Source organism: Manacus candei, unplaced genomic scaffold (assembly GCF_025592945.1).
Source record: "Manacus candei isolate 608988 ecotype Guabito, Panama unplaced genomic scaffold, ASM2559294v1 h1tg000076l, whole genome shotgun sequence".
Classification (NCBI taxonomy): Eukaryota; Metazoa; Chordata; class Aves; order Passeriformes; family Pipridae; genus Manacus; species Manacus candei.
In genome coordinates, this window is record NW_026138124.1 from 10,135,581 (window position 1) to 10,158,230 (window position 22,650).

A 22,650-nucleotide genomic window follows, 5' to 3' on the forward strand; every position below is an offset into this window, starting at 1 on the left:
CCCCGCCATAAGTTTATCATGTACTGCGGGAGTCCCGCCCTGAGGTCCCAGCGATCCCCGCCGGCTTTGCCAGGCGGGGCTTTGCAAGAAGCGCATCTCCACAGGTGCCCCTTGTCCTCTCCCAGGAGGAGATTTGCAGAGGTTGTGCTTGCGAGGTGGGTTTCTTTGTCTGGCAGCCACGGCCACGTGCGGTGTTGGTCCCTTTTGGAGAAAAAAAAAAAATAAAGCCAGCGACAACCAGGGCAGGGCTGAGATGCTCGCGGGGCACAGCCCCGGGGCCGGGCCGGGCTCAGCGCCACCGCTTTTGGTTGTTCCCGTAACTCGCCTCCGAACCCGCAGCAGTTGTTTCTAACCTCGGTTTCTGCCGTGAGCGGCCGCTTTCACAAAAAAACAGTGTACAACTTCATCCGGGCGCGTTGCTGTTGTCTGCCCGGCGCCTCGGGCCGCTGCGGGAGGGAAGGTTTTATAGGCTCCGCGTTTGCAGTGAGTAAACATCAGCATTTTCACCTGCCTCCTTCCTCCTCTCCCCAAAGCTCAGGCTCTGTTTCCACTCCCTCCCACCCGTCTTCTGTTCGCCACCAACTTCATCTTATTAGTTTGCAAAATTACAGCCTTGCTGTAAACCCTGGAATTCTGAACTGAGGAGAGCCCCAGCAGCAACGCTCCTATTTTCATTTTGTATTTTTCACCAGTGGTGTTTGTCCAGGGTTGGTTTTATTATTGGTACTATTTTTTTCTTTTTTTCTTTTTTTTTTAACACTGCTCTGGAAGGATAAAGCTGGAAAGCCCTATCCATTTCCTGGAAAAGCCAGTTTCTGTCTGTCAGCATCTGTCACGCCGTGTACACTGTGATTTAAAAACAGCTACAGCAACGGACAGACCAGGCTAGAGAAGGGATTTCTCTCACTCTAATTCTCATATTCATTGGCCCACTGTATTTATTGTTTAGTCCCTGTGCATGGGAAGGCTAAACAAGAAATAACCATAAAAGAAGTGCTGGTTCCCTCTTTTTGCACTCCCTTTTTTGAGTCCTACACAAGGCCAGGAGTTGGGCTTGGTGATGCTTATGGGTCCCTTCTGAGCCAGGATATTCTATGATTGGATGTCAGGGAGATGTAACTGCATCCACACTGAGTGGCTCAGGGTTTGAGGTTGCATCTGGCCACCACTCCCAGTCCTGAGCACGCTGCTGCCATGCTGGAGTGGTGCTGACTCCAGTTTCCAGCCAGCTTTTCCCCCAGGAATGCTCATGTGCAAGGTGGGCCTCACTTGCCTGCTGCCTCTGCAAGGACTCCAGGCAGCAAACACCACTCTGCAAATTCAGAGCCACAAATGAGTGAAGATGGTACAGGTGTAGCTTGGAGGCTCCTGACTTGCAAATTAACATCATTTCTCGAGGCAGGTGTGACTGTGGGTAGCCAGGAGGGCAGTGGAGTCATGGATACATTATGCAGCCTTCTTCTTGTACCTCAGAAGGAAAAACCAAAGAGAACTGACATATGTAATGTGAGAAATCAAAACTAAGCTGTGCCATCAGGGAGACTGTAAAGGCACCACTGCCTGGGTCTGGGAGGAAGAGAGGATTTTTTGGGGAATGAAGGCACTGTCAGCTTTCAGGTCTGTTCTAGCTGGGTCATATCTGTTAGCTGGGTGTGGTTTGAAGGAAAAGGTTAAATTCTGCCTCAAAGAAAATGGGAACTCTTGGGTAATAAGGTGTTACAGGTGTGTGACTGGGGACAGAATGGAGCCCAGGGTTGGTACAGCCAGACAGGCATCACTTCCTTCCTTCCAACCTTCCCTGGATGCTGCTTCTGCGTTGTGAAAGATACCTCTTGTCTTCCTCTTTTCTTGTCTGGAAAGCCCTCCTGTAGCATTTGCTGTGTTTACAGCTCTTTATGGGACTTGCAACTTTGGGGTTTCATTGCTGCTCCATAATCAATGTTAATTCTTATTTTATGGTTTTAAAAATCCACTTGCTCTACCCTTTCAAGCTCTGTAAAATGCCCTGGTGTGTCTTGGGATGATCCTATTTTGTTTACAGATCCCTTGCTATTCTAAGCCTCTGTCTTTCGATGGTACAGTTACCAGAAAATGGATTAAAGATTAAATGAACATGTTGCTTTGTTTGTTTGTTTTTAATGAAAGCTGTTTTGCAATTAGCTCTTTATTTGATCAAAGATTGCATCTGAGTTAATTGTGTGGTTTTGCCCAGTCTATGTTTCTTTCTCTGAGACAACTGGGTCAAGTTTTGTTTACACTGTGACCCACATAAACTCCACATTCACTCCTCATTCCCAGGACCAGAGCAGCACAGGGAGATGTGCTTGTAAACTAAATTAAAGGCACAACTTTGTGTATGGTTATTTGATGTCAGCATGTCTCACTTTTTCAAGAGAATTTTCATCCCCTGCTCCAGCTGACATTCCTCTTTGGGTTAGGTACTGGATGAATGTTACAGGCTTCAGCAGAAGTTGTGTGTGCTCCTCTTTGACATCCCTCATGATGTGTGTGTGGTGCAGAAGCTCTGCTTTGGGCTGTCTCAGTTTGGAAAGTCTTTCAAATGCTGTTCCCCCCTGTTTTGCAACGCTGTGCCAGCCTTCAGACCGTTCCTCTTCCAACCGTCTCCGATGTTCATTTCCTCCATTGTGGGCTCCTTTCTCCCCACACAGCTTTGAAAAGGTGAGAACAATTCACGAGGCATGGCTGGTACCAGCTCTGCCCCAAACACTTGTCACTAACAGTGGTTGCTGTGAGCCCTGTACTTGATATCCTCCCCTTGGCCCTGGCTGGGCCATTCTCACCAGGGTCACTGTCTAGTGCTGTGTCTCTTAGAGACCATTATTTCATGTCCATGTGATGGCTGTCTACAACACAATATGTTCAAGATCAAGACCTTTTTCTTTTTACACTGTCCCATCATATGGACTAACTGTAGAATTAGTCTTCCCATCAACAGCTCTGTAGATATGATTCACAGCCCGGTGATCTCTGCCAGGAGAGCTCAGCTGTCTGTTGGGACAGAGAGAGCCACAGAGAAATTGGTGCAGGGGTTTGATGACCTGTGTTAAGCAGAGATGAATCTGGCCCCGAGTGTCTCTCCAGCACATTCCTTTAGCAATTAATATTAGGTTTTGTCTCCAGTCCTTCCATGAAGTGCCTTTGCTGGGTGCTCTCCACGCTCTGCAGTGGCGCAGTGAGGGTGTTTGCAGAGACAATGTCTGGCTTTGTCTTCCTGCCTCTTAGGAGACAGCACCCAGGACGCCTTTCTGGCCCGTAATTCGTATTGTTCTGCGTGAATAACACGGTCTGATGATTGAGATCCACTGCCTGGGATCCGAAATGAATTGTTTGCTTTCTCAGGAAACCTCGGGCTCGTCCGCTCCCTTCCCCTTTGCACGCCCAGACGTCCGCGTGCGCTCACACAGACACGCCGGGGCCGCGGCGCGCGGCAAATTGCTTGTACACATGTAAGCAAATATCTTCTCAAATCATCTCTTATCGCCAAGTGGGGTGTGGTGCTTGTTGTTCAAGGGGTTGAGGTTGCCTTTCAATCTGCCAGGGCCAGCCTGACACCAAAAATAAACAGCATAAGCCTGGAACGGTTGTCACAAGGGGCAGAGAGAACTTGTCAGGCAGGAGTGTGTGAGCCGGCGAGATGATAATGTGGCATGACACTTCTGAAATGAGACACCCGTTGCCATGGTGAGGAGTCAGGAGGGACTATCTCTCCAGAGGCTGAAATAAAACATGCTTTAAATGATGTTTGATTAGAATTTAGATCATGTAACTGAGTGGCTGGACCTTTTCTTTTTTTTTTTTCTCCTGCCCCCCCCCTTTCCTTTTTTTCCCCTCCCTTTTACTTGTTGTCGTCGTCTTTGGCTGCTGGCAGAGTTCACTTTGGGAAGAAAGGGCTTTGGGTCCGGAGCAGCCCCAGCTGTAACCCCCCTTGCTCCACCACTTCCAGCGTGCTGAGAGGTTACTTAGTTCCATGCCCAGTCAATTATGCTCCTTGCTAACTCTGCTTGCATTTTCCACTTGAGTCCATCATAGTTTAAACCAGTTAAAAATGATTCCCTCTGTTCTGGAAAACAGTTAATCAATAACGCCCTGAGAATATTTCTTGTCTTGGTTTGCTTTCCCTGACCAGTCTACTCAGGGTATCCATCACCTTGTTAATATATATTAAAAATGCAGCCCATGAAGGCTTATGCACAAAATCCTTCTTGGACTTCATATTAAAGGAGGATGTGAATGTGTGTATGTGACAGTCTGGGTGGTAAAGGGAACCTGAAACAGAAAGGATTGAGAGAATGATGCAAAACAATTGTCCTTGTGGCCTTGTAAATGGAATAGAATGTTTAAAAGTAATTTTGGCTCTGTTTGCAGTTTGAATGCAGCACAAAACCAAATGTATTTTTCACATCTTCCCCAGCAGAAATGGACAATGAAAGAGCTGGTTCTGGGGTATGGAGCTTTCTAACTCTGTGGTGCTTTTTGGCATGTCACAATCTTGAAGCAAGTATCCAATGTCTGGATAAATCTGCTAGAAAGGGATTTATTCCAGTACTGCCTGGATGCAGACAAAAACACTCACCAAAGAAGGACAAATGCACCAAGTCCTGCTAATTTCAAAATCATCTGAGGGCCAGCTATTTATTGATGTAAATCAGCACACAGAGTACCAGGGCCTAAGCTTTGCCAGGTGTCAGCTCTGACAGGCTGTGAGTGGAAGGTGTTAAAATACAAGAGATATTTTTTTTCGTGGATGCTGGAGTGAACTGAGTTTGATGACTCACTGGAGTCACTGTTGAGTCCATGCTGGATAAGTCAATGCAGAAGCAGATGTTATTGGCAATTTTTTGGCTGAGAGGCAGAAAGTCAAATGGTCAGGGAGACTCTACTTCACCCTACACTGTACAGAAATACTTTGTACAGTGGTAAAATTCCTGTGGAACTGGGAGCAGGGCTGTGTGTGGTAACTAATAAGGGTATTGATACATGGACACTGCAGATGAGCTTCCCCTTTATCAGTGTATTTAAATTGTGACCATTTGCTTTGTTAATCGAAATATTTACACCAGGCCAGTGAACGTGTGACTACAAGTAGGTTTTTCATGGCTATTAAAGCCCCTATGCAAGACCACACTCTTTAGAGTTCCTATTGTGTGCGTTTAGGGGAAAAAAGGCTCTGTAGTGGCTATGCACGAGCCAGAGTGTATTCTAGGAGCCAGAGGATGCCCTGTAATTTATGAGAGACAAAGAGGTACATTAGATATTGTTAGAATACCTAATAATCCTCTGGCAATAATTTATTCAGCTTGCAAGGTTAGGATCTCCATAATTCTTGGTTGCAGTCTAATGAAGACTGCTGATGCTTATTATATATTTTTGTGTACATTAGAGGTACCTGTGAATATATGGATACTGTTCTTGCCTCCTGCCACCCCACTACTCACAGAGCTGCCAGTGGGACTATATTGTGCTGTCCATTTGTCTAAATAGCCCAGGAAAGTGCAGCAGCTGTATTGGCTTCTTGTCAGTGCTTCTCTGTAACTTTGTGCCATAAAATCATCTTCTGCAGATTTAACCTGCTTTCCTCACACTATTAGGCCACCCCTGGCTCTGGGGTGACACAACCATCGTCAGGGAGTCGTGGGCTTCAGCAGATTGTGCTGCCCCTTGGTTAGCACAGACAAACCAGACAGATGCTCCCCCAGAAATTTTAAACTGGCACTCAAACCTGACGTATTTGGTGGTGGGATGGAGTGCAGTGGTCTGGACTGAGAGGAAAAAAAACAAGGAAGAAGAGAAATCCAGACTTTCCTTCCCTGAACCCACTAAGTTTTTGTAAAAATTTTGCTCCAAAATCAGTTTATGATTCCACCCTAAGGTCATTTCCAAGTGATTTACTGCCATCTGACAGTCCACTCCTGGATCTTTGGTAGCACTACATGGGTTTTTTTGAGCTTTATGATCAAATTTAGTGGTGGTCACTGCAGCCAGGTGGATGAAAAATACCCATTTCTTCTCCACTGTTTCTTGTATTGGCCTCAGGGACTAGAAAAGTAGGTCTTTTATTTAGTTACACTGTCAGCAGCAATTTGGATGTGAGTTCAATTGCTTGGTTTGGAGTTCAAACGTTCCAGCCCGAATGCAGCCTTGTGGACTCGTAAAGCAGCCTGGAATCTGCTCTGCTGCCTGCCCCACGTCCACGTGGAGAAACAACCAGGGGCTGTGACGGTCACTGCTGGGTGTGAACACCGAGGATGAGATGGAAGGAAGGCCAGGGAAGAAAGGGAGAGCCCTGTTTGGTGGAACAACTGGGAGTGCAAGGATGAGAACCTCGCTGAGGGCGACGCAGACCTTCGATGGGCGGGCGTGTTCTGTTCACATCCCCCTCAAGAACCGTGGGGAGGAAGGGGTTAAAATGATTTAACTGTGGGGCTTTTTGTTGTGCATATTAATTGGGTATTGCTCTGTTTTATCGCTGCAGTGCACTTTGTGCAGCAGTTTCAAAAATGCTTTAAGTAACGTTTGCTATGCTTCCTGCAACCTAATCTGCCATATAATTTAGGTTACCCATGCCACGGAATTTGCTTAGCACTGGCAAAGGAATTAGCCCCGAAGATCCCAGAGCTGCTGATTAGGGGTGTCTGATAAGAGCACAGGCCTATAATGGTTTTATACAATGTTTTCATCTGGTGGCTCGCCCGCTTTTGGAGGCAGTCAGCGTTTTGATCGTGGAGATGCACATTTGATCCTCACCACCAGGAAAGAGCCATCGGAAAAGCCACTCTGGCAGGCTGTGGTTTGCAAGGCTACAGTATTAAACAGTCAATTCTTGGAGCAGAGCTGTGTTTCTCTGGCCTTGGCTCAGGCCAGGTCACTCACTGGGGCAGTGGCACCGAAATGGCCAAAAGTTCTTTCTTTCCCCTTCCTGGTTTCCTGGACAGTTTAAGTCTCTGTGGCTTCTCTGCAGTTTGGCAAGGTATGTCTGCTCAATCCACCTGTAGGTCTTCATCTCCTATTTCAGGGCAATATTTCTTTCCATTAATTTTACCTTTATCTATTTTTTTCAGTGAATCCACAGCGAGGTCCCTACAGAATTGTAACCCTTTATAGGGTGTCTCTTTGAGAATGCCTGATTTCTGCACATGGCTGTCTGGAATTTACCCTGCCTGTTGAACCTCAATGCATCTAATCAAGTTCTGGGTACAGGGTTCCTCAGGATAATTAAGAAAAAGCAAAGAAGAAATGATCTGGAAATTATTATATACCTTCTTGAAGTACCTTCTGTGGAAATAGATTTTTTTTTTTTCTTGAACCAAGCCTTAAAATCTACAAGATTCTTCCACAGGCAATTTTCCAAGTTTTCTTTTTCCCATCACACTCTCTTGTGTTCTTTCCTTTGGCCAAAGCACATACCACAACATTTGCATGTGCTGTTGTAGCACACAGCTCTTCTGATCCCACATCAGGTGTCAAATCTTTAATATGATTTCCTACATGTTTGACTAATCAATGCAGAACATCATCATGAAAGATAATTTTACCCTCTGGCACTTCAGGGACAGGATAATGAGGCCTGGTGTTTTCCATTTTTTATTCTTCCACGAGAATCTACATTTTTTAGTCCCAGCTAATTGATTTAAGTTCATGGAGGAAGGTTTTTTTTCCCCTTTCCCTTCCAGTACCTTGGATATTAATGGATTCTGGTGAGCTAACGGAGCTGTGTGATCAGTGTGTTTAGAGATTCAATACACTGCTGTTCTGACCTTTCAGAAGCCAAGGGAAAAACATCAGGCCCAGGATGCTGATCCCACGTGAACACTGAAATCTCAGGCAGGTTGGAGCTGCTCGAGCTGCCTGGACAGAGGGACTTTCTCCAGGAAGGGAGGGTTGGGAATGGGACAAAGCCCATTCCAGCAGTAGCTGGATTCCATCCCTCAGAAAAAATACATGTTAGTCCAAAAATCCTTCCCTGAGACAATGAGAATTAGCAGTAAGAAGCTGTTTCTCTTACTGAGGCAACGCTGGTAGCATGATATAACTGATCAAACATTTCCCAGTCAGTGACACTGTCCCTGTTGGCCACTGGATCCACTGGATTCACTGGTTGAGACCTAAAAGGAGCATATTCCTGCTGCAGCAGGTACCTGAGGCTCTAAAAACTGTGAGCCACATGTGTTTTTATGAATAATCCCTGTATTTCTTCTGTATTTTACCACCATTAACTAGAGTTATTCTTGTATTATTATTTTATTTTTTAGGGATGGCAGCGGCTTATGACAGATTTGTTTAGGGTTAGCCCTACACATAAATTAAGCGGCAGATAAAATTTAATTTTTCTTATAACAAAAGCCTATAGCTCCTTAAATTGCTCATTTAACATCACTGAAAAGTAATACTCCACTTTAGAATGGACATCGTATTAACTTTAAAAGGCCTATTTAAAGTGACGGTTGTCAGTGAGTGAAAGCCAGATATGGTAATTTGGAGTTACAAATCAGGGTGAGGAAACTGTAGAATGGACAACCTTGTTAACACAAGCGCGACGGAGGAAGCACCGGGGTCAGAGTGCCAGCACGGAGAGGAATAAAGACACAGCACCAAAAATATGTCCTATAATTAGGGCAGCTGTAAGAGTCAAGGTTGAAGATTCTTCACCATGACATGTCTGATATAGAAAAAGTGATAGCCAAGAGTAATCACTTACAGGCACCGAGCCTTAAAGGAGCAGCTCTGCTCTCCCCCCGGCCGGGGCAGGGGAGCCTGGCAGACAAAGAACGGGGGCACGGGGGGGCTCTGAACGCTCTGAGCGGGGAAGGGGGAAGGGAGGAGCTGGAAATTTCAAGGGTCAGCACTCAAAGGAACCAAAAACTAGACAAAAATTGCTCAGCAGGCAGAGAGGTTTCTGATCACGGTGTGGAACAGCGGCGGCTCGAGAGCGGGGTGGGTTACCCGCTGTGTGGGTGGGGGTATCCCGGGCTTAGATCCGAGTGGATGGGCACAAAATTACCTCTGGGGGGGACACTGAGGGGGGAAGGTGACAGGAGGAGGCTGGCACAGCGTGTGTTTGTGACTGGATGGACACAGGCACACCGGGCAGGGGAGAACAGAGCTGGGGAGGGGAGAATTTGGTGGGCACACAGCCACATTCAGGTGGCCACCAAGACCCAAACCCTGAGCACTGAGCAATCAGGGGGGCACACACCCAGCTGGATGGGCAGCAGGATGTGGGATGCACGGTTGCTTTCTCCACCTCTGCCTTCCCCAGGTCCATGGAGGGGAGGGGCAGAGGACACCTGGTGCAGACCCTCCAGGTCACCCTGCAGAGATTGACCCTTCCTTTGGGCCTGGCAAGGGAAGCAGGAGCTGGAGCCAGCAGCACACCCTACACTCCCTGTGGGAATCTCCATGGATGTAGGGTGTGTGCACAGGAAAGGAGTGAGGAGCTCCCTCGGCACCCTGGCACTGTGGATGTGGGGGAGCTGGGGGGACCTGGCCTGGGGGGAGCTGGGGAATGCTCTGCTCTCCTGGCTGCAGAGGAACACCCCTGAGAGCCAGGTCGGAGGCGGGAGCAGGGGGCAAGGTGACATTTCCATTAGTGCAGAATATCTCCGTAATTCTGTTTCCTGGGAATCCTTGGAGACCTCTGGAAACCTTCCAGGCTTTCTGTCTCCTCCGTGACCCCCTCTGGCACTGGTTGTGTGAAAGCCCCAGGAGGCTGTCACAGGAGAAGCCCTCTCCTCCTCTGCTGCCTTCTGCTGTATTTCCTCGGGGAAGGATCCAGCCCAGGCAGTTAATGTGGAGTGACATGGGCACATGCTTTTCTCCTTCAATCCCCACCTCCTCCATGGGATCCACTTGAGAGGATAAAGGAGATACAGCCTGAACTAAGTGCCTTATCCCCAAATACTCTTCTTTCTCTATGTTAAAGTATATTCCAGGAGAATGGCTGTAATGTAATATAACCCACCTCCAGCTGAGCACTCCTGTCTTTTGTCAGAACTGGAGCACTTGGGATCTCTGGGAGCTGGGCAGGGCTCTCTCTCCAACTCCACATTTCTGAATAACCCACAACACCTCCTGGGACAAGCCCATTCCTCACCTAGCCTGGATCCTTTCTTGCAGTACTTAAAGGTTGGTAAGTAACAGTGGTGAGCCCTGAAGAGAAGGACTCTCTGACCTTGCTTTGGGCTGCTCTCTCCCATTGCTATCACGGGTCTGGTTACCTGATATCCATTTTTCCCTGCCAGCTTGTAGAGCCAAACCTTTCTTGGAGGGCAGGAGGATCAGCTGCCTCTGTGGACACCCACGGTTTGATTTGCAGCGTGTTCACCGTGGGGTTCAAAGGCTGAGGGGAAGAAGAGCTTCTCCTCTGCACAAAAACCCCAGGAACAAAGTCACTGTGGCACCAGACACAGAGTTTTCTGGCAGATCAAAGGCCAGGAGTCCTTCATCCCCTTTGTCAGCCAGTTTGTTTTGCCTTTGTCTTTGCCAACCTTCATTTGGGGACACTAATTCGATTTTCCATTGAGAGGTGCGGATATCTATATTATTTTCCTAAAACTCCAGAGAATATTATAAATTTCTTTTTATTGCTTCCAGCCATGTTATTTAAAGTAATTAACCTTAATTTATAAATTTTTATATCAAACTGCCTTTTAACTTTTAGAACTGGCAGGAGAAGTCCATTTCCCAGGGCTCCTAATAGTTCTCCATTTAATCAAAATTCATCCATCAGATTCCAGTGTTAAATCATCTTTTAATTGGGAGTTACATTCTGGTTAATAGTTTTATAATTCGCCGCCTCTAATAGTTTTTACCACAGGGATCTACTCCATTTTTTCTCACTCTATTATTCCTGGTGTTCAGCAGGGACATTTTAAAAACGTTCACTTCCCCTGCCTGTTCTTTGTGATCTCATTAATTCTTGATAGCAAGTTCCCTTTCTCCTCATTACTGGAGCGTAACTACCTTTATCACTAGGTGAAACCTTACTCATTTCTACAAGTGCTCTCCAATTTTTTTTATTATTTTTTTTTTCTCCTCTTAAAAAAAAAAAACAATCTGCAATTTATTTCAGAAAATAAGATCCTGTGTACTGAGTATGGTCGTGGTGCTTGACACTACTGAGATTTCAGAGCGGAGAATTTCTGGGGCGAGAACTTGCTCTGAGTTTGTGTTTGCAGTGTTTCTCCCAGTGGGGCCCTGACAGGAGCTGGGTTTTCTAGGAGATATTTCCAATTAAAAATAGAAACTACCGATACTAACGACATGAGAAAACAAAGGAACTGATTGACAGGAGTGGCAGATCTTTTTGGAGGGGGTCATTCCATGTGACCCACATGCCTTTTGCCTGGGATGTGCTGTTACCTGCAGCAGAGGTGCTGCTTTACTCTCAGGTAACTCCTCAGTGTAGCACCCGATTGTCACAAACACCACATGCAAACGGCCTCCTTGGATGCAGCTGAGCAGCCAGGGCGGTGCTACATCAGCTTGGGATCCTCCCAAAACCATAAAAACAGCCCAAGGAGAAGTAAATAACGTTGTATACGAGGCAGTAAAGCCAAGCTTGTTGTTGTTTTTTTTTAAAAAAAAAACGCCTAGAATTAGCGTAAAATTAAATTTGAAACCTTAATCCTCCCGAGGGCTGATTCTCATTTTGCAGATCCACAAAACCTCTGCAAATTACCCCACCAATCCTACTGACAGCCTTATAGGAATATGTTATATTGACTACCCGAAGTCAGGCTCTGCAAAGGAGAGTACGTTGTAAAGTGCCACTGGAGAGAGTGAGGAAAAACAATCTCCCGGGGTTTATATCTTAGTCCCCTGAACAGTCCCATAGAATCATTTCATATATAACTTCCTGTAAGAAAAATAGGATGGACAAGTGTAAACAGAATTATTATACAATTATAGTGGTCCTTGCAGTAACTATAACACTGTCCACTGTAATTTTTATGTCTCCATAAACCACCAGCCCTGCAGGATTCCTCTGGCTCTTCTCTCGCCCCACGTGGAAATGTAATAACTTTTCCCACTTACTGCATGCATCAGTGCAGTAATTTGATATGACAATGATTACAAAATACTCCAGCAGTTTTAATTGACTAGTGTTGAGATCATATCACCAGCACCAGACAAGATCTTATCTCCTGTATGACTTCCATCCCTCCTGACTGGGACAATATTTATGTTAATAAGGATCCCAGGCATTAGCCAAGTATTAAGTCCTCAGCTGTGGTGACTACATTTAGATGCAAACAATAATTTCACAGGCTGCTGGCCGCCCTTCCCTTTGAGTGCAGTGGGGATAAATAAACAAATATTTAGGTTTTTGCAAGGTACGAAATACATCGAAGGAGTTTTTATGCCTGGAACTCAGATTTCAGGATTCCTTGTGAGGAATATGACTGTAACTCAGCATTAAAAAGTCACCAAAGCTTGATACTGTATCTGAAGAAATTACCATAGGTATCTGAGGCAGTATTATGCCTCCTGTATGCAGAGCAGGCAGACTATTACCTCCTCTTTTGTTGCTGCTGCAAACATTTACTTGGAGAGACCTTATTGTCAATGAGTTTTTGACAGAGGTCAGAGTATTTCTGAGTGGAACTGAAAGAGGTCTGGGACTTATATCAGACAGCTGACAGCATCAACAATGGTGTGTTTACTCATCCTGCATGCTGGAAAAATTAATTAAAAGTGTTTGTGAGGTGTTCTGAGGCGGCAGAAGCCTCAACGTGCCTTTGCTGTTGAGGATGCTGGGCTTGTCTGTGGGTGGAGGAAACCTTGGGAAGGGGGAAGGGGCTGGAGCACGAGTGTGATGAGGAGGGGCTGAGGGAGCTGGGGGGCTCAGCCTGGAGAAAAGGAGGCTCAGGGGGGACCTTCTGGCTCTTTACAATTTCCTGAAAGGACGTCGTGGTGAGGTGAGGGTCGGTCTCTTTTCCCGGGTAACAAGTGACAGGACAAGAGGAAACACCCTCAAGTTGTGCCAGGAGAGGTTCAGATTGGATATTAGGGGGAAAAAAAAATCATGGAAAGGATTGTAAAGCACTGGAACAGGCTGCCCAGGGCAGTGGTGGAGTCACCATCTCTGGAACTGTTCCAAAAACACGTGGATGTGGCATTTGAGGACGTGGTTTAGTGGTGAATGTGGTGATGATGATGATGATGATGATGATGATTGTCTGTAACAAAACATCTGTGAATCACCCTGCCTTTTTTACATCTTTTTGGAAAGGTCCAAGAGGGCAAGTTCCCCAAAACATTTCTTTTCCTTTATATAAAGCGTGGCTTGAAGATTTTATTTTTGGTTGCGTTGCAGCAACACCAAGTTCCATGCACAAAGCAAAAGGATGAGATTTCTGGGATTTTAGACACCACTCAGTGACAACTAATTGAAGCACCTTGCAGACTTGTGCCCCAAATTTAGATAAATCCCATCAATGATGCAAATTACAAATTGGTTGGACATTAAACCAGTGCCTTTCATTTTGTGAATGTATATATATATATACACACACATAAACACTTTTAATATTTGGCTATTTAAAATATTCATTCAAGTATTTTCATTCTGTTACTCTTCACTAATGCATTTTTAAACACATTTCTCTCGAATCAGCCCAGTCTCCTCTTTCATGAATCTTTATCTCTGTCCAATGAGCATCTGTATCCCTGCCCTAATGTTCCAGTGCACAAGAGCTGAGCTGTCCAGAACCCTAATCGTGCTAAAACAGATGATTCATTACTGAAGTAGAAGAAAGAAGGCATTAAATATTGGCATGAAGGAGAAAAGATAAACTGGTACCAGAAGGTTCATCTCTATCAGCTAAAGTGTTTGGGGACACCACAGAAATAAACCCAGGGTTATAAATATTGCCCTGGATTGGGAACCTGGAAGGAAATCCAGGAGAATGAACTTCTGTGCCCTGTTTTGGACAGTGGTCTGCCTGGGTGGCTCCCACTGAGGGATCAGGGCTGATCAGAGGTGGAATGTCCCGGGTTCAGTGGTTAAAGTTTTGGGCTCAATGTTGTAACTGTGGGCATTCACAGCCATGAGATAACTCAGGAAACGCTGAGAGCTAAAGAAACCTTGTGGGCTCTTTTGAGTGTAGATCTTGGGGATCTTCATCTGCTGGCATTCCCTGTCAGGTAGGAAGATTAGGGACTTCTTTTTGGTTTTTTTTATGGCAAAAGGCAGCTGAGTTCAGTGGACTTGAGGAGCTGAGGGCTTGAGGAAAGGATCAGGTCCTGTAAAACTTCTGATTAAACAAGAAAAACAGAGAAGCAACCCTACACAGGAGAATTGCACTGCCATGGAAGAACATCAGCGCTTTGGAAGGTGATAAATACCCTCGTTATTTACTGGTGGCCAGCACAAGCTGTTCTTTGGTGCAGCCCAAACCCTGAAGATGGCCCTTTGATGGGAGGTCAGGGGCTGGGCAGGGAGGGCTCAGGCTGCTCCCCCAGCACAGCTGCTGGCACTTGGCATCACCAGGACCCGCAGCTGCGGGTGGTTGGTCAGAATTGGGGAAATAAGAGAGGAGCTGGGGACCACCCCCCCCTTCCAGGGGGTGAGTGCTGCCTGAGCCCGGCTGCTGCAGGCTGGGGGGCCACGACCTGCTTGGGAAGCTGCTGCTGTGTCTCTGAGGCTCCTGCCCGTGGTTCATCTCCTGGGGAAGGTAGGACATTCCTGCTCTCTTCTCTGGGGCTGGGACGTGGGGTGAGGATGTGGCTGTAGCAGTGTGGTGCTCCTGATGTGCCCGGCAGGCTGGGTTTGGTTCCTTGTGCTGCTGCCTGGCAGAGAGTGAAGGGTTTTTATGGCTCTGATGGTTCGTTTCTCCTTCTCCGTCCTCCGGGGGTGTGCCTGGAGGTCTGGGGCTGCAGAGTGGTGTCTGACTCTAGGCTAGGGGCCAAAGCCTCCTCTGGTGAGAGGGAACGAGGTGGACTTTCCAGGTGGAATCCCCCGAGTTCAAAATAAATACGCGGAGTACAATTTTATGCCCCTTTATTACTCAGGTGGTTTCTGAGCAGTGGCTCTCTGGAGCCCATGAAATAACGCTCCCTCAGGCACAAACGAGATGTCCCTGGAGAGCCAGGGAATCGGGCAGTTGGGAAAACAGCGCTGAGCATCCCCTCTCCCCGCCGCCGTCGTGTTCAGCTGCGTGCTGTGATGTAAGGCAGCCCTAAATTACAAGCAAACAAACACAACCCCCTGTCGTTCTTCATCTCTCTGCTGTGTGGGCAGAAACTCATCTGGTAGCCTGGAACAAAACGCCTGGGTGGAGGGGAGCCGGGGAGGCGGTTCGAGCCGCTCCTCCCGCGGAGATGCCGCAATTTAGTGAGTCATTAAGAAATAATACAGGGTGTATCGCTCTCTCTTGTTCTCTCCACACACAGTCAAACAGAAAATATGCAACGTAATCTTGCGCATTTATTTGGGGTGAGGGATAATGGCCCTCAGACTAAACACCAGCTGTCTTTAAAGGAAGGGAAATGCTCTGTCTGCCCTCCTCTGTTCCCCAGCTGACTGCTGGACTTTATTCCAAAAAGTGGCGGTGAAGGGGGGAACCCTCACAGAACTAATTTAGGTAAAATTTACACTTCTTGATTTTGTGCCTCTTCTTTTTCCCTCTCCTAGTTTTGTAGCTATGATGCAGTATTGATCCAAAGATCTATAGGATCATACCATGGCTCCAGGTGGGTGGCAGAATTGAGGCTAGGCTTCATTTCCATCTGAATGGCGCAGAAAATAATTCCACTTTCCAGCTTTTATTGCTCAGAACATTGCATTTCTCTCATTGCAGTATATAGGAATTAGCTCTGGAGGAAAGAAATGATTTTTTTCCCCCCTCCCTTGATGTAGAGTGGAGCAGAAGGATTCAGGAAGAAGTAATGTAAGAAAGCAGACAGCAAGCTCATTGCTGTTTGAATTAGGTGCAGCTGGATTGCTCTAACGAAATGGGACTTCTCATCTGGGGTTCAAGTAGTGTTTCTGCCGACGGATGGTCTCCAGACTGCAGGTTCCTTGTCTGGCTCCCTGCAGCAGTGATAAATACAGGGATGGCAGAGGAGCAGGCAGCAGTTCAGCTTTGTTCTGGGCGTCGGTGCGAGGGGATGCACCATGGAAATCAGCAGGACTGCTGAAGGGAGAAATGGCTGCAGCTGGAAAACACCTCTAATGGTGGCTGGTGGCTCGGGTGGGTCGTGTGAGGTGCCAAATCACAGACCTACTCACCTCTTGAGCAGTGTGGGATGGACTCTCCTCCTGTGTTAGAGTGTGTGGCACAGCTGGGGCTCCTGTACCGGTTTCCTGAGGCTCTCTGTGTTTCCTACAGTGGCTCTGGGCTGTACTGAACACTGGCTTTAGGGATCAAAGCAACCTCGTGGCCCCCTAGAGCCTTGCAAGTAACCGAGTTATGCAGATCTGAATTTGTAGGTGGGAGAGAAACCACCTGCATGGTCCAGATTCCTTTCATGGCACCTCACTCGTGTGCACAGAGGGGCCACCAGCACCACGATGGAGGAGAACAGGTGACTGAGCTGCTCCTTGTTAGGTCCTGTGCTTGTCCTCCTCTCAAATTATCATCTTGGTGACAGGGTGGTGAGTTGCCTGGTTCTGTTTCCCACACCTTAAAGCAAAGACTTGTGTGTGGTTTAGTGACTGGGGAGAGCAATTGAAATGATGACCCAGCCTGGACTTGTGGTGTGGACAGAGTTCATTCAGTTTGCTGGGTGAATTTAGTAAATTAGAAGTAGTTTTTCCCTGCCAGAGAAGGGAGGCTGCCACTTGTTCGTGAACTTGGCAACCTTAGCTCACACCTCTGGTATTATATCCTGCTAGAAGAGTTTTCAACAAAGCTATTTCCTGCTAAAGGTGGGGGGGGGAGAGGGAAGAAATTCAGTAGCATGCCAAGGTAATAGTGCTGTTTGTGCCCCTTGTGCATCCAGGAAAGAAAGTAACTGGGAAAAGACTTTCAAAATCTTCTAATAAACACAGCTGTTTATTGTTTACTGTTACCATGCTACCAGTGATTTTAGAAGCACAGATCTTGAGAACTCCAGTGTCTCAGGCAGGAGTCGAGGGGAAGTAAAAAATAATCTACAAGATTTTAGGATAATTTATGAAGGTTCCTGTAACACTGTAACTGGCAAGATGCTAAATGTTTCTCACACCAGAGCCATGCTCTCAGGAGAGTACCTGTCCTTATGAAGCATTTACTTCTAGCACAGAATAGATGCTGCTGCTGCCTGGTGTCACTTCGGTCCTGACATTTTACATGACAGCAGTGGGATTTCCCTGCCCTGCTTGCCCAGCTCGTCCCCCCCATGAGGGCTCAGCCTGGGCAGGTCTCTGTGGGTGCTGCTCTCATCAGCACCCTGAGCTGTGCCTGCCTCGGGGGGAGCGTTTGGAATGCGCTGAAACTCCAGGATTTGTGCTTTCTGTCAATGACAAGTGGAGCAAATATTGACAGTGCTCTCAAAGACTCCAGTTACTGTTGCTCTTGTTAATTCAGGGCGAAATTTATCCTCGTGCCAAAGCCCCGTGTTAGTTTGTGCTGTTGAAACAACTGGATCCTTTTATTTTTGCTGTGTGGGTAATTTGGGGAATAAGGGAGAGATCTAAGAAAACTAAGGGTGTGTTTTGGTTGTCTGCTGGACTTCTTTTATCCCCCTGCATTTCTTTCCTGTTGCTCACCTTGCACTGGACTGCACGTGTGTGCAAAGGTGTAACAGCTTCTGTTATTGGGGCTCTGCACTCAGATAAATCATTTTGACTATTCCAGGTGATTCAAACTGGGTTTGGGGCAAGAGAGAAAGATTCTCAGTGAGACTTTCACAAAGTGCTTGATTGAAGGGGCAAAGACAGACACAAAGTCGTTTTGGTTGTTCTGATTGTCAAATGCCAAAATGAGCTGCAAATGCTGGTCCTAGAGACAGAAACACGGGCTTTGCTTAGGCTGGGGATTTTGGCCAAGTGTGCTGGCACAGGAACAAACCTGGGCAGGGGCAGGTGAAGCTCTGGGGTCAGGGTGTGGGTGGTTTGCACTAGTCAAGCTGAGCCCTGCTGGAAAACACCTGGTTGGTGTATGGATTGGTTGCTTTTCCCAGTTAATGTGATGGTTTTGCTTGTAATTTGTGCCACTGTAAAAGGCTGAGTGCCCTCCTTGGCCCTCCAACCTCTCTGTGTCTTGTAATCTGGGATTTTGAGCACTTGGAAATATGCCAAAGGGCTACAACACCAGAGAAGGTGAATGGCAAACTCCCTTCCAGCTTTGCTTCCAGTAGTCAGGTTTTGTAAGGCCTTGAGAGCCTCAAGAAATGTGAGGGGAGGAGTATATGAAGGCTCTTTGCCCCTCAAATGTCTAGCTTGGATTATGTGCAAAGTAAATTGTAATGCTCTCTGCATCAATATTCCTTGGATGCAAAATCCTGTGAAACTTTCCAAGATTTTTTTTTTTTAACTTTTGTTACTTCAAGTTGGGAATGGGGGAGATGGAAATACAGAGAACAAAATAGTAATTTTCCTCTTGAAGCTCATGAACTTCTGGGTAAAGCCCGGAGCATCTATTGCTTTTAAAGACTTGTAGATTTAAAGAAGGAAAAGAAAACCCCAACATAAAAAAAAACAGACACGGAAAAAACCTGGATTAAACTGTCACTCATTCACAATCTATCCAGGAAACTCATCCATGCCCCTACAGGTAGCTAGTTATCCCATCAGGAATTTCATATTCTTGTCTGAATCCTGGAACACAAATTGGTCCAGCGCTATGGGTCTGCCTTGATTAGGGTCTGCTGACACAGATGTCCCCAGCGTGTGTTCCTAAAAAGCCTGCTCAAATAACTGCTTCTTTCCCCAAAGGGATCAAAGGTTGAGATGGTCTTTCCAGAGCTTTAGCCAGGCTGTGCAAAGCATCTGCAAAGTTTAATCCCTTAACCTTTCCTTCCCTCCCTCCCTTGTCTTTTTTTTTTTTTTTTTTTTCTGGGACAGTATAAATGGAGTTTATTTTTTTTTTTCTTTACAAAAAGACCCAGCTATTACTTGTGAGGAACCCCTGGAAAAGAAAGTGCAGCCTTGCTTTTTATCCAAGAGACACTTGGGTTTGGGCTACTCTGTCAAGGATAAAGCCCAGAATGCCTCTGTACACTTGTGCAAATATCTAATGTTGACATCTTTTGCCAGCTGCTGTTGTGGCTTCCTTTTCCTTGATGGACAAAATCCTCTCGTGATGTGGCCTCTGAGCACCGTTATAATTAAAAGAATTAAAATTCAATTTGAGCTATTGTCGTTACACAATGCAAAGTTCAACACCACTGAAGGTTGATTTTATTGATTCCATATTGGGTACTCCATGGAAATCAGTTACCTTGACACAAACATGGTATTGGCAGCAGAAGGCACAAATGGTCCAGCCCCAGCCCTTGCTCACTTTGATTTTACTGTTAGCAGCACCTTTCACAAAGAGCAGCTGTGGCAGCATTTCTGTCTTAAAACGTGTTATTTCAAGATCACTTTGGTCCTGGAATTATCTCCAGCTTAAATAGCCATATAAGATTTACAACCTTGGCAGAAAAATGTATGTATGGGAGTTAAATGCTACAAAGCTTGTTAAAATTGCAGCTGTCAGTGGCAGCAAGGAAGCCTGTTCTTCCTGGTAGCTTGAGTGTTTGTCTGGCTGGTGTTCCCTTGCACCCTTTACTGTTCAGGCTTCATATATCTATTTTCTTTATTTTAAAGCATGGACTTAAGTAAAGTTTATCTGAATTTTCCAAATCCGTTTCATTAAGAAACAATCAACTGTCACCATCAACTGTCTCTTCTCTGTTCAACACAATTATTTCCGAGAGACTGAATATTGACTTGAGATCAGCTCTTTTGAGTGTAAGATGCTTTTAAGCGCTGATGAGAATTGTTCCTGCTCTCCAAAACTGCTCCTCTAAGCAGAGCAGCTGCAGTTCATGCTCGATGTAGTAATGGTTCACTCAGACATGACAGCAGCCTGGACACTGGGAAGGTTAAAACTACTGTGAAAGGGACACTGAGTGGGGTGTGAAGAAATTTTCCTGGAAGGTAGGGAGGCACTTGGACAAGAGCATGGAAAAGGTTGATCTGAGGAGACTTCTAGTCTTTATATCAGTGTTCTCAGTCTGGGGAAGTTATTTTATATCCTGATGTGCCTCTTTGCTTCAGAGCTCCTGTCTTGTTGAGGTATAGTGAAGCAGTAATAATGACCAGGGATTGAATGGAGGTGGGAGAGGATTTCTGGACAGCTTGCTTGCCTCCATGGAAGGCTCCATCCCCTCTCCATGCCCTGGGGGGATGAATCAGGAGCAAGGGAGCAGCTTCTGAGACTGAAGCCCAACATGGAAGTGACCACAAGATGGGTTCTGTGTGTGCTTGAACTTCTCCAAGTTGTTCCCTCTCCCATTGCACTGGTTTGCCTGTCCCATCATCTTGTGCCTTGTCCAGCAAGCACAGGATGGCACTGAAACACAGAGGGTTTGAGTCTTCCCCTGGGTAGAAAATCTGGCTGGGGGAAGAGCCAAGGGCTGGATTACGGAGGTGTTTGTGTCTGAATGTTGCAAATCTGATTCCTGCCTCTACAGGCAGACCCGAGGATGCAAGTGGGGTCTGTGTGGGTCCACACAGCTTATCTGGGGTCGGGAGCTACCCTGGGGCTGAGAAGTGATGCTCCCCAGCATTCCTGGGACAGCACTGAGCCAGGCTTAGGGCAGGGAACACACCAGCCCCTGGCTGCTAACGCTGTGTTCGGCACATCCCGAGCTGCAGAGTCTTCTTGGGGGGGAAAAAGCTGTTTGGGAAGGAAAAGTGTTGCTGGTTGTTTTGACAGAAGTTGTAAACTGCCTGGGAAGACCTTGTCTGCACATTCTGTGACTGCTGCTCAGCTCATTGCTACCTCATTAGCAAGGAGTTACCTAATTAGCGAGGCAAACTGTTAATTATGTGTGTAGTGCATTACTCAGCTTTAAAAATGCTTTTAGCTGTTAAATATTTCAGCGATAAAGAGTTGCCACTAAATTATTTCCCGTTCTGTGTGAATTTCTCTTTCGTCTGTCGGAAGGGAACAAACCACCACAGACTGGGGAAAACCAACTGGATTGCTGCTGACGGGCTTGGCACTAATGAACAGTAATAATTTTTTTAAAAAAAGAATTATAACGGAAAAGACTCGGTGAGGTTAATAAGGCAGTGGAACCCCTGCGTACTCAATCAGGCTCGATAAGAGAACAAAAACTACATGTTTGCTAAAATAACTTTAAAAAAACAAATAACATTGACTTTCCACACCTAGTGGAGACCAAATTTTCACTTGCCTGCATGCCTGCTCTCCCGGCATGCTCGGGCCTGCCACCGTTCCGGCTCTCCCCAGGACGGTGTGACTTTGATTTTTGACTGCTGGGCAATCTTTTTCATCAGATGGAGCTGGATCCCGAGGTGGAAATTAGGTGTCCCTGCATCTCCCCACTCCTTCGGCTCACACGAAAATTTTGTGTTGAGCACATGTATCCACTTCCCACTGGCCCCGCCGCGTGAGGCTTTGATTAGCAATTATTTCTGAGATATTAAAAAAACACAATAGATGTTGCAGGGCTCTGGATTTTCAATTATGATCATTAGTGGAGAAGAAAGGCTGTGGTCACAACTCGATGGTTATTTCTTCACGTCAGAATGTGAGTTATTGGCGTAGCCTTATGATCATGTGTGCATGTATGCTCATGTACCAAACACTTTTGTGTGTTAACTGTGTCTCTATTTGCATTGATTAGTTGGATTCTGAGTTTTACTTTTTTTTTTTCTTGTGAAGGATTGAATCAACTGAAGCAGACAGCACAGAGTGCTTTGTTCTTGATCTCTTAGCAATGTGTCTTCACCCTTACCCTGCTCCTCCCTTCTATATGTGAACTAGGATGATAAAATTTTAGATTTAGCTTTACAGCAGAATGAAACCACTTGAGCCATCAGTGGATAAAACCCAGAAGGGACCTCTGTGTGCAGGAGCTGGCTGTGTGGTGTACATACCATCTCAGTTCTTCAGCTGTCATTAGGCTCGTGAGGACACAGCTCTGTGTTTCTTAGCCCCCTAATCTCTGGAATAAAGGTCTCTTCAGTGAGCACGTGTTCACCTGGGGACAGTCTTGTGAGCAGCTTATTTGCTGTTGGTTCTCAGGTGTGTAAGTGGATGTGCTTGGTGTCAGGTGAACATGAGCTTCAAGTGATCTCTTTGGGGCCCTGAGCTACAGGACTATTGTATCTGTTGGCTGATGCCTTGCAGATGCATTGCAAATGTCAGTGGCAGCATCCTGGACTTTAAATAGTGCATTTCCCAAAAGGTGCTGGCGTTGGATTCTTAGAGAACTACTCAGGAACACAGTTGTGGAGCTGAGCTAATCCAGAATACTGGAACACTGCATGATCAAACCCGTGCATTGCCTTTAGCTGTCAAATTAAAAACAGCCTTTGAAATAAAAATCCCGATCTGAAAGTACAGTAGTTGAAAATGAGAGAGTGCAGAGGAATCTTGGATGAGATGCCCAGTTCTGGGGGACAGGGCAGGTACCCCACTTTGTGCAGCACCTGGCACTGGGAGGGGTCCTGGAATGCTCCTGAAG